We start from the raw sequence: 16,366 nt of genomic DNA on the forward strand, positions 1-16,366 counted from the left end.
GCAGAGATAAATAACACAACTATTGTAGACACTGCACCTAGAAGAGACCTCAGCACAGGTCACTCTCATACCCTTGTAGACAAGACTGGAGAAGTAACCACAGAGAGTGCACCCTATTACTTTTTCTAACTAGAAAATACCTGCCTAAACTACCAAAGAGACTCTGGTGAGACCTACAGAGGAAGAGTCCATCAGACTCTGATACAGTATGAAATGTCAAAACTCATGAATCATAGCCCCTACACTAGTGAGTCTTTTTTTTTTTTTTTTTTTTTTAAATTTTTTATTGTTGGCTGTTCAAAACATTACATAGTTCTTGATATATCATATTTCACAATTTGATTCAAGTGGGTTATGAGCTCCCATTTTTACCCCATATACAGATTGCAGAATCACATCAGTTACACATCCATTGATTTACATATTGCCATACTAGTGTCTGTTGTATTCTGCTGCCTTTCCTATCCTCTACTATCCCCCCTCCCCTCCCCTCCCCTCCCCTCCCCTCCCCTCTTCTCTCTCTGCTCCCTCTACTGACATTCGTTTGTCCCCCTTATATTATTTTTCCCCTTCCCCTCACTTCCTCTTGTATGTACTTTTGTATAACTCTGAGGGTCTCCTTCCATTTCCATGCATTTTCCCTTCTCTCTCCCTTTCCCTCCCACCTCTCATCCCTGTTTAATGTTAATCTTCTTCTCCTGCTCTTCGACCTTACTCTGTTCTTAGTTACTCTCCTTATATCAAAGAAGACATGAGTCTTATTTGAATAAAATTCAACACTACACAACAAACTGATAGTCCAAGGCCCTCAAATAGAAATGAAAGAGATATATCTTCACAGATGCACAAATCTTAATGTAGAAATATGAGAAAAAGGCAGCATGACTCTTTCAAAAGTATGCCAAAGAACTGATACCAAAGATATTGAAATAGATTAAATGCCAGACAAAAAATATTTAAAAATATGTTTTAAGTGATCAGTGAATTCAAAGAGGATATAAATAAACAGCTCAATGAATTAAGGAAGGCAGTGTAGGACATGAGAGAGCAGTTCAATAAAGAGATACAGATTCTGAAAAATAACCAGAAATCATATAAATGAAAAGACCCAATAAGTCAAATGAAAATCTTAGTTGAAAGCCCCACCAACAGTGAAAGAAAGAATATCAGGGCTTGAAGACAAGGTGGATGAACTAGGACATTCAGGCAGTAATAAAAACATATAAGAAACCATGAACAGAACATATGAGAACTCTGGGACAACATTTATGACTCATAAGTTTAGATGAGGAAGTAGAGCTACAAGTTAATGGCATGAAAACATATTACATGAAATAATAGCAGCAAATTTCCCAAATCATGTGAAATATATGGATATCTTGGTACAGCAGACATTTAGAAACTCAAACAAACATGAACAGAAAAGAATCTCTCTGCTTCATATTATAATTAACTGCCAAAAGTATATAAAGAAAGAATATTGAAAGCTACAGGAGCTCCAAGTCACTTATACAGGCAAACCCATCAGAATAACAGCAGATTTTTCAGCAAAAACTCTAAAGGCCAGGAGATTATGGAATTATTTCAAACCCTGAAAGAAAATAACTGCCAACCAATATTACAATATTGATCAAAGTCATCCTTCAGAATCAAAAAAGAAATAAAGCTCTTCTAAGATAAGCATAAACTAAAGGAATTCATGACCACTAAACCTGAATTATGGAAGATATCTAAAATAATATTAAACATGGGAGAGGAAGCAAGAAAACACGATCAAAAGAGCATGGGAAAGAAATCTCAATAGAAGAGTAAGGAAACAAATTAGGAAATTGGGAAGGAATCAATCATTCACTTGGTAAACCAACAAATGTCTAAGATGAAAAAGGGAAAAATGAACATTAATTATTTAAAATACCCAGAAGAACAATAACAACAAAATGACAGAAATTAATACATACCATCCAATAATAATCCTGAATGTCAGCGATCGCAGTTCTCAAATTTTAAAAATGCAGACTAGCTGTTTGGATCAAAAGACAAGACCTAAGGGGCTGGGGTTATAGCTCAGTGGTAGAGTGCTTGCCTACCATGTGTGAGGCACTGGGTTATTTCTTAGCACCATGTATAAATAAAATATAATAAACTTCCATCAACAACTAAAAAAATATTTAGAAAAAAAAAGACAAGACCTAAAAATCTACTGCCTGCAAGAAACTCATCTCAAAGGTAAAGACATACCATACTAAAAGGGAAAGGATGTAAAACAATGTTTCAAGCAAATGGAATCCAAAAGCAAACAGGAGTATACTCAGACAAAATAGACTTCAAGCCAAAATCATTCAGAAGAGTCAAAGGAAATCAATACATATTGATAAATGGAACAACCCATCAAGAAGATAGAATTATTGTAAATATATATTCACTGAACATCTGAGCACCCAATTTTGTGATATACTACTAGACATAAAGGGGGAGAGAAGCCCTAATACAATAATAGTGGGTGACTTCAATACCCCTTCCTCACCAATAGATAGATGATCCAGTTAAACATTAAGAAAAAAAATGACAGTTAAATTACGTTATCAATCAAATGAACATAGCAGACATTTACATAATATTCCATTTAACAGCCGCAAAATACATATTGTTTGCATTAACTCATAGAATTTATATCAAAATAGACCATAAAAGATGCTTCAACAAAAAACATTTCATTAATTTCTTTCATCTTATCAGATCACAATGAAATGAAGCTAGTTATCAATAGCAAGAGAAACTGTATAAACACATAGAAAATGAACATTGTATTTTTAAACAAACAGGGGGAAGGTCATTGAAAAAAATCAGGAGGGAAATTTAAAAATTCCTTGCATGAAATGACAATGGAAACATAACATACCAGAATATGTGAGATACAGCAAAAGCAGGGCTAAGGGGGAATTTTCTAGCCATGAATGCCCATTAAAAAAAAAAAAACCCTGAAAAATAGAAAATAAATAACCTAATGATGTATCATCTCAAGATCCTAGAAAAACAACATACACAAGAAAAAATAAGGAGGAGAGATCAGAGTTGAACTAAACTAAACGGAAACTGAAAGAAAAATGCTATGTACTAATGGAAAAAAAATTGTTGATTTTTTGAAAGGATAAACAAACTTGACAAATCCTTAGCCAAAAACAGAAAGAAGACTCGAATAAATAAAAGTATAGATTAAAAATGGGATATTACAACAAGCACTACTAAAACCCAGGTGATCATTAGGGAGTATTTTGAAAACTTACATTGTAGTAAAGTGGACAATCTAACAGAAATGGACAAATTCTAAACACATATGACTTGCCAAAACTGAACTAAGGTAAAATTGAAAACTTCAACAGATCAATAACAAGCAGTGAGATTAAAGCAGTAATAAAAAGACTCTCAACAAAAAAATTCCAGTACCACTGCTGAATTTTAAGACTTTAAAGAAAGATCAACACTAATCCTTCTCAATTTCACAAAACAGAAAGGGAAGGAACACTTCTAAACTCATTCATTATATGAAGACAGTATTATCCTGCTGTCAAAATCTGATCACACACACACACACACACACACACACACACAGAGAGAGAGAGAGAGACAGAGAGAGAGAGAGAGAGAGAGAGAGAGAGAGAGAGAGAAATCTACATACTGATATCTTTGCAAAATATAGATAGAAAAATCCTCAATACGATACTTGCAAATTGAATTCAACAACACATTAAAAAGTTCACAAATCACAATCAAGATGGTTTCACTGTTTCACTGCAGGGATGCAAGGATGGTTCAACATATACAAATTAATAAATGTAATTTAACACATAAATATAATCAAAAACAAAAATTACATGATTGCCTTAAGAGATTCAGAAAAAGCCTTTTATCAAATGCAACATCCTTTCCTAACAAAAGTATTGAAGAAACTAAGTATAAAGGATTATACTCAATATAATAAAAGCCATATATTACAAAACTATGGCCCACTTCAAACCAAAAAGGAAAAAAATGATAGCATTTCCTCTAAAATCAGGAATAAGAGTGTCTACCCTCACCATTCTTATTTAATATAAGCACTCAAAATTTTAGCCACTGCAATCAGGCAAGAGAAAGAAATAATAGGAATACAAATAGGAAGTGAAGAAGTCAAATTTCCCTTTTTGAGATAAAATGATTCTAACCTTAGAAGACCATATAGACTCCACTAAAAGACACTTAAAGTTGATAAACAAGTTTAGGAAATTGCCAGGATACAAAATCAATGTACAAAAGTCTGTAGCTTTTCTTTTCTTTTCTTTTTTTCTTATTTTTTTTTTAAATTTTTATTGTGATAAGAACACTTAATATGTAACTTGCCCTTTTAACATATTTTTAGGTTTACAATAAAGTATTGTTAACCATAGGCAAAATATTCCATAGCAGATCTCTGAAAATTATTGATTTTGCATTACTGAAACTTTATACTTGTTGATTAGCCAACTCCTCATTTCCCTCTCTTCCTGTTCTGGCAAAGATGGTTCTATTCTTTGCTTCTAAATGTGGGGCTATTTTGGTATTTCATATAAGGAATCAAGCAGTATTTTCTGTTTTGTGACTGGCTTATTTTATTTAGCACAATATCATCAAAGTTCATCCATGATGTTGCACACTGAAAAGATTCCCTTGTTTTTCATACGTACATATACCATATTTCCTTTATAAATTCATCTTTGACATTTGGGTTTTTCCACATCCTTCGGCTGTTATGAATAGTGCTGCAAGGAACACAAAAGTGTAGATATCTCTTCCAGACTTTATTTTAATTCTTTTAAATTAATACCAGAAAAAAATAATAGGTAGGTCATGTAGTAATTTATTTTTAATATATTTTTAGATGAGTTCATTTTATTGATTGCTTTTCTTTTATGGGTCATGCTTTTGGTATCATTCCTAAGTATTCTCATTTTTAAAATTTGTGCTTTATAATTATACATAATAGTAGGATTGCATATGCTTATTCATGTATGTATATAACATAATTTGATAATTACAATCTCCTTTACCCCCCTCCTCCATCTTCCTGATCCCCTTACTCTACTAGTCTCTCATTACTACTGTCATTATTAAATTAGTATATTACAATGATATGTAAACATGGAACTCATTGTGGCATATTCATGCATGGACATAACATAATTTGGCAGACTTTATTCCCCAGTACTTTCCTATGCCCTCCGTTCGTCTCTCTTTCTCAATCCCTTTCTTCTGCTCTATTGGTCTCCCATCTGTTTTTGTGAGATTCCTTTTAATCCCCCTTTTCTCTCCTTAACAACTCTTTCTTAGTCTGGTTTATTTCACTTAATATGATGATTTCCAGTTCCATTTATTAAGCAGCTAAAGACATAATTTCATTCTGTTTTTTATGGCTGAGTAATACTCTGTCTTATATTTACCACATTTTCTTTACCCATTCATCTGTTGAAAAGTACCTAGACTGGTTCCATAACTTGGCTATTGTGAATGCACTGTTATAAATATAGGAATGCATTCAGTTTTATTATAGAGAGATGTTTATTAATTTCTACCATTTTGATTTATTTATTTATTGCTATAGTACACTGATTTCAGTTCTTTTGGATAAATGATAAGGAGTGGAATAGCTGTGTCATATGGTAGTTCCATTCCCAGTCTTTTGAGGAAACTCCATACTGATCTCCATAGTGGTTGTACTAATTTGCAATCCCACCAGGAATATATAAGTATAACTTCCCATCCCCCACATTCAGAATTTGTTGTTATTTGTACTTTTTAAAAATTTTGTTTAGTTGTCAATGGACTTTATTTTATTTATTTATAAGTGGTGCTGAGAATTGAACCCAGTGCCTCATACATGATAGGCAAGTGCTCTGCCACTGAGCCACAACCTCAGCCCTTTTATTTGTTTTCTTGATGATTGCTGTTCTTACTGGAATGAAATGAAATTTCAGTGTAAATTTGACTTGCTTTTCTATGATTACTAAGGATGTTGGACATTTTTCATGCATTTGTTGGCCATTTTTATATCTTCTTTTGAGAAGTATTTACTTATTTCATTTGAACATTGGTTGATTGGGTTGTTTGTTATTTTGATGTTAAGGATTTTTTTAAATTCTTAATATATTCTGGATGTTAACACTATGTCAAAAGAGTAACTGGCAAAGATCTTCTCCCATTCTGTAGGTTCTCTCTTCACACTCTTGATTATTTGCTTTGCTGTGCAGAGCTTTTTAATTTAATACCATTCCATTTGTGATTTTTCAGTATTATTTACATTATTTTAGGAGTCCTATGGATGAAGTAATTGCCTGTACCTCTATGTTGAAGTGTTGACCCTATGCAAAGTTTCAAGTCTATTTCTTAATGTGTTGTGTCCATTTTGAGTTGACATTTGTGTATGGTGAGAAATAAGGATCTAGTTTTATTCTTCTACATTGATTCTAAAAAATTTTTAATTTCTACCCTGATTTTTCATCACTCATTCATTTTTAAAAGTATATTGTTCAATCTGCATATGTTTATATAGTTTCTGTAGTTTTCTTGGTATTGATTTCTAATTTCATTCCATTATAATGTGATAAAATGCAAGGAATTATATCATTTTTTTGTATTTGCTAAGGCTCCCTTTGTAGCCTAAAATGTCATCTATTTTGGAGAAGGTTCCATAAATAACTGAGAAGTAAAAAAAAAAATTGGCTGTGGTTAGATAAAATATTCTATAGATGTCTCATAAGTCCATTTGATTTATAATATTTTTTAGGTCAGAAGAGTCTTGACTGAATTTTTATCTGGATGACATATTGGTAAGAGAAGTGTGTTGAAAACACCCAGTATTATTGTATTGGGGGGTCTATCTAAGTCTTTAAGGTGAGTAGTGTCTGTTTTACATAATTAAGTGAACTGGAATTTGAGGCATATTTACTATTTTTATATCTTCTTCTTGGATTGTTTCCTTTACCAGTATAAATTGACCTTCTTTATCCTTCTGATGAATTTTGGCTTGAAGTCAGCCCTGTCAGGTATGAGAGTAGCTACTCCTGCTTGTTTTGTGAATCCATTTGCATGGACTATCATTTTTCATTCTTTTATTTTCTACTAGTGATTGTGTTTGCCTGTAAATAAGTCTCTTGGGAAAAAATATATAGTTGGGTCTTGTTTTTCAATCGATTCTACCAGTATGTCTTTTAATTGGACAATTGAGACCATTTACATTCAGTTTTATTATAGAGAGATGTTTATTAATTTCTACCATTTTGATTTATTTCTAAGGCTTAATTTGGTTCTATTTCCCATTTGCTTAGCTACTTTTAAAATGAGATGAATCTGTTATGAGTTTTGGAGTTTGTTTTTAATTTCTTCTGTGTATACTAATTCTTTAAATATTTTCCATTGTGCCATCTTAGCATTCATGAATGATTTTAGTTTCTGCTTATCTTGAAAAGTTTTTGTTTCTATTTCAATTCTGAAGGACAGTTTGGACTGTAGAGTTTATGTTGAGAAATCAGAAGAAATTACAGCTGGCTTACTTCTAAATGTGACCTGATGTTCTTCTCATGAGTCTTTTAAAAGACTCTTCTTCAGTATGCTAGGTATATTAATTATAATGTGTCGTGGAGAAGTTCTATTCTTATCTTGTTAATTTGGGGTTCTGACTGCATCCTCTATCTGGATATCCATCTAATTCCCAAGGTTTGGAAATTGTTCTGTTATTATTTCCCTGAAAGGATTATTCATGACATTAGCCTATATCTCACAACCCTCATTGATTTCAGTAATTTTTAAGTTTAGTCTCAATGCTGTCCCAGAGTTCTTGTATATTGTGACCATGGTTGCTTCTTTCCTTTTCTGTAATACTGTCTGAATATTCAAATCTGTCTTTCTGCTATGAGATTCTGTATTCTGCATGGTCAATTTTATTGGAGAGACTTTTGATTGTACTTTTTTATTTGATTTATGGTGCTTTTCATTTCTACAATATCTGTTTGGCTTTTTTAATATTTATATCACTTTATTTAATTTCTTATTCATATCCTGTATTGATTTTCTTAATTAATTCACTTGTTTTTTGTGTTCTCCTAGAATTCATTGAACTTTTTGAATAATCATTCTTTGAATTACTTATCTGATATTTCATCCACTTAAATATCTTTGGAATCAGTTGCTGGTGAATTATGAACATTTGGAAGTACCGTATAACCTTGTTTTTTTCATATTTCTTGTCCTGGGTTAAGATTTGTGCATTCTTTGGGATGCATTTATCTTCCACACTTATTTGTGAGCCTTTTTAGGGCATAGCCTCCTCTTGTCAAAGTGTTGTGAGATGTCAGGTTGTTGTGATCTTTTCAATATATTTCCAAGTGAACTTTGTGGTATTGTTTTCCTACTAGTTTTTTGGTAATGATTAGTGTACTTTGATACAAGTGTGTGTTATGTTAGAACTTGGGGATCCCATTTTTCCTATGTATGTCTCAGAAGAGTGGGTCCTTCTTGTGTAGTATATAGTAGGGTATATGGGGTGCAACTTCTTTAATTTCTTTTCTAGACTTAAGAACTCTGTATGTTCTAAAAAGATGTAGGAATGATCTAGATTGAGACCCCTCATAGGCATGGTATTTATAGTCTTTGTGTTATTTCCCTCTATTTTTCCTGTAGGAAAAGATGTCCATAAGAGGGACTGAGGGCCACAATAGTTGTTCCTACTTGGGGTCTGGCAATTGGTTTGGGGGTTTTGTCTTCCTTATTCTTTATGTTAAGGTATTGAAGTTTGAGCAGGGTTAAGTTGTATGTGGAGCATGATGTGTTGTCTCTTGATTGGACTGTGGATATAGCTCAGCAGCAGTCTCTACCTGTGAATACTAGTGTCAGAGATTCCCAGCATCTCACAGAAAATGGGGAAACAAATAAGAGCAAAAACAGCAGCAAACAATATACAGCATTAAAATAAATGCCCAGTGCCTACTGTGACATCTACAACACTGATTACTACAAAAAGAGGAATGGTGCTATTAGAAATCAACAACAGTAATAACAATAAACAGCGATGAACTAGATCTATCAGCAAAGTAAATAGGAGGTATAAACTACACCATCCATAGTATTAATAATTGCAACAATATGAATGGTGGGGACAAGAGTTATATAAACTAAATGTTTCTAAAATATGGTAAAAACACAGTTCATTAAGAAAAAAGCTATATGAAGTCAAAAGAAAGTTTAAAATATTCAAAATGTGAACAGAGAGAAATCAGAAGAGAGGTAACAAGTGAAATGTATAAAGAAGGAGAAAAATTAATAAAAGAAACAAAGTAAATAAAAATAAAACAAGAGAATTTGGCTACTAGAGAATAAAGGAGAGAAAGAATAATAAAACAAAAAATTCTAGCCTTCAGAGATAAAACAAAACAACAAATAGATAATGAAAAGTTTAAAAATGATAAAAATGAAGAAAAGAAAAACAAACATACATATCTATGTATATCCACACATCTATGAGCCAATCAGCAAATGCAGCAAGAACACCCTCCCCTACAAAATTAAAAAAAGAAAAAGAAAAACCCCAGCAACAACAACTAAAAGAATTTTCTTTGCTGAAGTGGACAAAACTGTTGACAAGGATGAAAATTCACTGCCTATGACAAACTTCCCTCCTTTTTGTTTCTTCTTAACCTATGTATCCCATAGAGATAGCAAGGGTTAGGAATTGTTAAACCCTTCTTCTTTTTGTGTTGGTCACCAAACTGCCAGCTGCAGTGACCTGGAAACTAGACTGGTTGAAAAACCTCTCAGTTTTCCTTCTTACCAGTATAAGATAGACCAGAATGGGAAGTATAGTTAATTGGAATTGTCTGGACAGACTAGACAGTGTATTCGCAGAGCAGGGCGAGTGTTCTGAGAAAGTGTTCTGAGAAACACAGAATACTTTTCAACCACCAGTTCACTGTTCAGTCTCTGCTTCAGCTAAGGTTAGACTGATTTTCTGTTCTGTGTTTCTCACTTTCTGTTGTGATACCCCTCCCCAGTGCAGAGAACTGGCACTGCTGCTGCCACTAGCGTGGTTTCAAAGCAGAGTTCTAAATGGGAAGTTTTAGCACCTGGGGTTTAGGTCAAATTGGAACTTTGGGACTTTGGCAGGTGGTATCTGCTCTGGAGGGGTTAGGCAGACACCACCTAGGGCCAGGCGAAGGCTGATCTCTGCAGGGTATCTGGATCTCAGGGAACTCCCAAGAATTCTGCTCATAAAGTAGAGTAACCAACCTTCCACATCTCTTTCACACTCCATAAACCATGAATATGACCTTCCCAAGCTCAGTCCCTGAGTATAATTCTGCCTACCTGTTCAGTTTCCCTGATTCTCTTCAGCTGATCCAATGAGAAAGTGTGTTGCAAAGAGAAAGTGTGTTGCACTCCCCTCCATGTTACTTAAACTGAATGCCCCAGTGTACAATCTCTGTGCCTGTTTCAATCTCATTACGCCAGGTACACTGTAGGCAACACTTTTAGACACTTTTTAGGAAAATTTGTCAATATTTACTTCTATCTTCTGGGTTCCCATAGCAACAAGTTTTAGAATGACCTCAAGATGGCTCCCCAACTTGGCTCTCTTAAGAGAAACACAGAACACTTTTCAACTACCAGTTCACTGTTCAGTCTCTGCTTCAGCTAAGATTAGACTGATTTTCTGTTCTATGTTTTCCTATGCCATATTTGTGTTCTGTGTTTCTCACTTTCTGTTTGTGACACCCCTCCCCAGTGCAGAGAATTGGCACTGCTGCTGCCACCAGCTTGGTTTTGAAGTAGTCTTTCTTGTCCTCTTTTCAATGAACCTCAATCTCTGGGTCTCTCCGAGTCTTCTGACCATGGAGTATTGAATTTCAGTGAATTCCCTCTGTCAGGGGAGTTATACATTTTTGGAGACTTCTTATTGGACTGTTTCCTCATGTTTTCTGAAGTCCTATCTGTTGTGATATTTTAATTAGTAGTTATTACTTTATACTAAGCCCTGGACATGGGTGTATGTTAGCTTCATCACCCTCAATCAGCATAATCAAAGTGTAAAGTTCAACCACCACCAGTACCACCTTGAGAGGAGAATAATTGCCAGTAACAGTGGAAATTTAAAAACAAATTATATATCAACATATGCCATAAGTGTTATTACTAATGGTCTCTAAAATATTAACCAAGGAGTAAATTAAGTGAGAAATAATATCAAATAAGCTGAAAAGAGTAAGGATTAATGATAACATACCAATTTATATAGAAGAAAGGATAAACTTAAAGAAAACAGAAAAAAATAGGAAAAGTGAAAAAAGAAGGATAAGAGAGGGAATTGAGGCAGAAGATGAAATGAGGAAAGGAAAAAAGATGAAGGAGAGGGGAAGGAAGTAGAGATGAGAAAGAAGAAAAGGGTAACAAGGAAAGATCCAATTAATTGTCAAAATGCATAAAGTTAGGTAGAACTCTGAAAACACACAAAATGTAGGAAGACATTGGATCAGTTTAAATCAAGTAGTTAATGCAATAATTGTCATACAGAAATTCTGCTTTCTTCTTATGGAAGTTTTTTAAATAGAGACAATTCTTTCTGGGTTTCAATTTTAGAATCTCCCAGATATCAGGGAGTTTGGGTGACACAATATTATAATTGTTTGGTTTTCAGTTCTGACCAAGGCAACCAAACTTGTTAGGGAAGACAGTATGCTGAGCTCCACCCCTTCCTGTCTGGCACATCTATTGGGGGAGTGCTTTCTTTTTTAGAGCAGACTTTATTCTCAAAATGGCTTTGTTGTTGTGACATGGAATGTGAATGTAAGTCTGGTAGGACTGTTGGCCAGCCCTCTCCCTTGCGCAGCCTGTAGACTAATTTGGGTGGTCTTGCATCCCTTATTCTGAGAACCCCAGTCTGTGTGCCGGGGGAGCTGTGTGAGACATGTAAAGCCTATTCTCCAGTCCCTTCTGGGCATGGGAGAGATGGTGTAGGTTCCATGGTAGGCTGTTATGAGATCCCTGCTTTCCACTCAGCTCTGATCTGTCCCAGTTGCACCTCCTGTCATCCACTCCCTTCGTCCCAGCATTAAGACCTCTAGTTTAAATGAAAGTTCTCTTTGCTCTTCTCCACTCTGTGAACTAGCAGACCCACAGCTGCAGCTTTCATAGCCCAGACCTCCTCCCAAGTCTGTGTTTCAGTCTCACTTCTGTGCCCAAACTGACTCATGACAGGGGCACCCACCCATCTCATGATGATTAAGCCTAGCCAGTGCAGTGGCACACATCTGTAATCCCAGAGACTTAAGAGGCTGAGGTAGGAGGATTGCAAGTTCAAGGCCAGCCTCAACAACTCGTGGGCCCTAAGCAACTTAATGAGACCCTGTCTCAGAATTTAAAAATAAATACATAAATAAAGGCTGGGATATAAGTGCCTTTGGGTTTAATCCCTGTTACCAGAAATAAATATATTTAAAAAAATCAAAAAGTACTAGGGATGTAGCTCAGCGTTAAAGCACCTAGGTTAAATCCAGTACCAAAAAGGAAAAAAAAAAGTTAGCCTAAGTGGCTGTTTGGTCTTGGGTACTCAAAGAGAAAGTATACCAAGAACAAAGCATAAAAGAATTTTAAAAATAGAGAACAAAGTATGAAGAACAAAGGAAAACTTCAGTGATTTCTAGCCTCCCATTCAGGAAGTCCAAACAGTATTTTTAAGCTGTTTTGGCTTCCCCACTTTCACTAAATTTGCTGGAGAGTGCTGGAACTTTCTCCCACAGCAGATCAGCTCACTGTATCTGAGTTTATTTTCTGTTCAAGTTGTGAATTTGTTGGACAATGGCACCTGTTTATCTTAAACTCAGTGGGAGAACTTCTTTCAGCTCACTGGAGAGGAGCTGTCCCTCTGACTGAACCACCATGAGCCCAGTACTGCTAAAGTCTATTCTTTGATCAATTCTCTTTCTAGTCTAGAAACTAATATTTCTGGTTTTCACCTATTTGCTAGTTTTGTGAATTGCCTACTGGCATTCTCCCACAGGCTTCCTACTTCAATTTGATACCACAGAATTGTTTTAATTCAGTCTTAGGGAGCTGCTATGATATTGTAGGTTCCTCTGATCTGCCATTTTCAATCCTCAATCTGCAGCTTTTCTAAATATCAATAACAGACTTGCTGAAATAAAAATCAGGAAAACAACTCATTTACCATGATCTCAAAGAAATAAAACACATAGGAATAAACTTAACTTAACCAAGAAGGTTAAAGACCTGTACAATTAAAATTACAAAACACTGAAGAAAGAAACTGAAGAAGATATCTCCTAGATGGAAAGACCTCCCATGTTCATGCATTAGAATTAATATTGTTAAATGGGCATACTACAAAAGCCATCTACAGGTTCAATGCAATTTCCATCAAAATATCAGTCATTTTTTACAGAACTAGAAAAAATAATTCAAAAATTTATCTGGAACCACAAAAGACTCCAAATAGTCAAAGTAACCCTGGGCAAAAAGAGTTAGATGCATTATAATGCCTGATTTCAAAATGTATTACATAGTCATACTGTCAAAAATAGCATGGTGTTGGCATAAAAACAGATATAGAGGTTAATGGAATAAACTAAAGAATTCTGAAAAAAAAAAAAAACATGCAGCCATCTGATTCTTGATGAAGGTGCCAAAAATATAAGTTGGAGAAAAGATAGGCTCTTCAACAAATGGTGCTGAGATATCTGGACATCCACTTGTAACAGATTGAAACTAGATCCTGATCTCTCAAAAGCCAACTTAAAATGGATCAAAGACCTTAATATATGATCTGAAACTATTAGAATAAGCATAGAGATAACACTTCAAGATATAGATTCAGGCAATGATTTTCTGAGTAGAAAGAACTCCAACAGGGGCTGGGGTCATGGCTCAGTGGTAGAACTCTTGCCTTGCACTGTGAGGCACTGAGTTTGATCCCTAGTACTACATAATAAAATAAAATAAAATACTAACTAAAGGTATTGTGTCTATCTACAACAAAAAAAAAATGTTTTAAGAAAAGGCCGAGAGAGAGAGACAGAGAGAGAATAGAAAATGTTGGTCAGGATATGAAGAAACTAGAAACTTGTACACTGCTGGTAAGGATGTAAAAAGGTGCATGATGTAAAATTGTGATTTGGAAAAGAGTATGATATTCCTCAAAAATCTAAAAATAGCATTACCATATGATCTGCCAATTCCACAAAGAATTGAAATCTTGAAGAGATATTTATGTGCCTATGTTCATAATAGCATTATTCACAATTAGCTGAATGGTAGGAGCAAAGGGTTACTTTGACTATTTGGAGTCTTTTGTGGTTCCAGATAAATTTTTGAATTATTTTTTCTAGTTCAAATATCTATTGACAGATGTATAGACAAGCAAAATGCAGGATATACATACCATAGAACATTATTCATTGTAAAGAAAATTCTGAAACATGCTATAACATGGATGAAACATGCTACAACATGGATGACTGACTGCAGTCATACAAATAAAAACAATTCCATTTATATGAGCTACCTAGAGTAGTCAGATTCATACAGACAGTAGAATGGTGGTTGTCAAGGGTTGGTGAAAGAAGAAACGGGAAGCTGCTGTTTAATAGTTATAGTTTCAGTTTTGTAAGATGAAAGTATTGTGGAGATGGACAGTGGTGTTGGCTACACCACAATAGGTACACCTAAAGATGGTTAAGATGACATATTTTATATGAATGTTGTTAAAGAATCCGGATTTGATGGTTTTGAAAATTCTCAGCCTCTCCAGATTTAAAAGATGCAAACATCAAAAAATGGCTTCCAGAAAAAGATTATACTGTGGGGACTGCCAGGAGAATCCTGGTCTAAAAATGATGTCAAAGATGTGATTGTAAAACATTTTGTTAGATTAAGAAAGACAAAAAGTGGTGCCCTTACAGTACTATTTGGTCATGTGAAAGACCTTTTTAAAAGGATTAAGAGTGTGCTTCACAGATCCTCTCAATCAAATAATAGGCCTTTGGGAAGCTTAAGAGCTTTGTCCCTCAGACTTCTAAACATGCGCCTAAGGTTTAAGAACGGCTTATCTAGAAGAGATTTCTCTCTTGACTTTTGTGTAATGGAGTAAACCCTAACGAGATTCACAGGAAGCCCATAATGTTTTTGCAAGAACTCTGCCAGCTTGAACTGACAAGAATGGGAATGAAAAGTACAGTATAAAACTAAAAGAGGCCATTAGACCCCCCACCCCACCCCTAATTCTATTGACAGGAAAAACAGGCTGAACAACTTCTCAACTATAGCATGTACTACCTTTTTGAAAAAGAAAATGTGACTCCAAGGATGAAACCAGGGACCTAGATTCCAGAGCTGAAAGCCATGGAGAACTATTCCTAGGTCTTGCGATCTAATAGAAGAACTTCCAACACTAGGACAATTGAATTTCAGAATTACAATGGACCAATGACTCCCCTGTGTCTCCCATTTCTCCTTTTTTAATAAAAAATATCTAAAATTGTTATCCTATACCTATCTCTTTTGCAAGGGGCCTATGGGTGGAGAAGTGTTTTATAGACCAAGAGGAACTAATAGGAAAAAAATAACAGGAGTTGTACTTAAGGAATTCCAGCTGGGGAGCCTCATCTTCACCTGGATGATTTATGTGATGAGATGATGAACTTGAAGCTGATGCTGTAATTGAAGGTAACTTTGAGGAGCTGGGATGGGGGATGAGTGCTCTTTGCATGTGTAAAGGATATGAATCATTAAGGGCCGAATGAAGACTACAATAGATAGGCTCTAATAGGGTCTCCAGTGACCCCTGCTTTCTCATATTTATACCCTCTTGAAATCCTCTTCCCTTGAGTGTGGGCAGGACCTGATTCTTATCTAACTAGAGGAATATTACAAAAGTGATGAGATGAAGGTTCTCAGATCGAGTTACAAAAGGATTCTGGCTTCCAACTTGCTGTTCTTTCTTGCCTTTTCCCTCACTTACCTCTAGGGATGCTAACTATTACATTGTAAGCTGTCCTTAGGGAGACCACATGGCAAGGAATCCACATCTCTTGTGAATTTACAGTAAGGACCTTTGGCTTGTCAACAGCCAGGTGAGTAAGCTTGGAAGCATATGCTTCCCATATGAGCCTTAATATGATTGCATTTACGACTGACAACCTAATTGTAGCTTTGTGAGAAATTCCAACCCAAAAGATACAACTAACCTGAGTCTGGATTCCTGATCCAAAGAAACTCTGAAACAGTGAATATTTGTTGTTTGATGTTGCTAAGTGTGAGGTAATTTGTTATACATTAATAGACCTAGCATACC

Source organism: Marmota monax, unplaced genomic scaffold (genome assembly GCF_021218885.2).
Source record: "Marmota monax isolate L192 unplaced genomic scaffold, Marmota_monax_Labrador192_F-V1.1 WCK01_AAM20220418_F8-fsc00024, whole genome shotgun sequence".
Lineage (NCBI taxonomy): Eukaryota > Metazoa > Chordata > Mammalia > Rodentia > Sciuridae > Marmota > Marmota monax.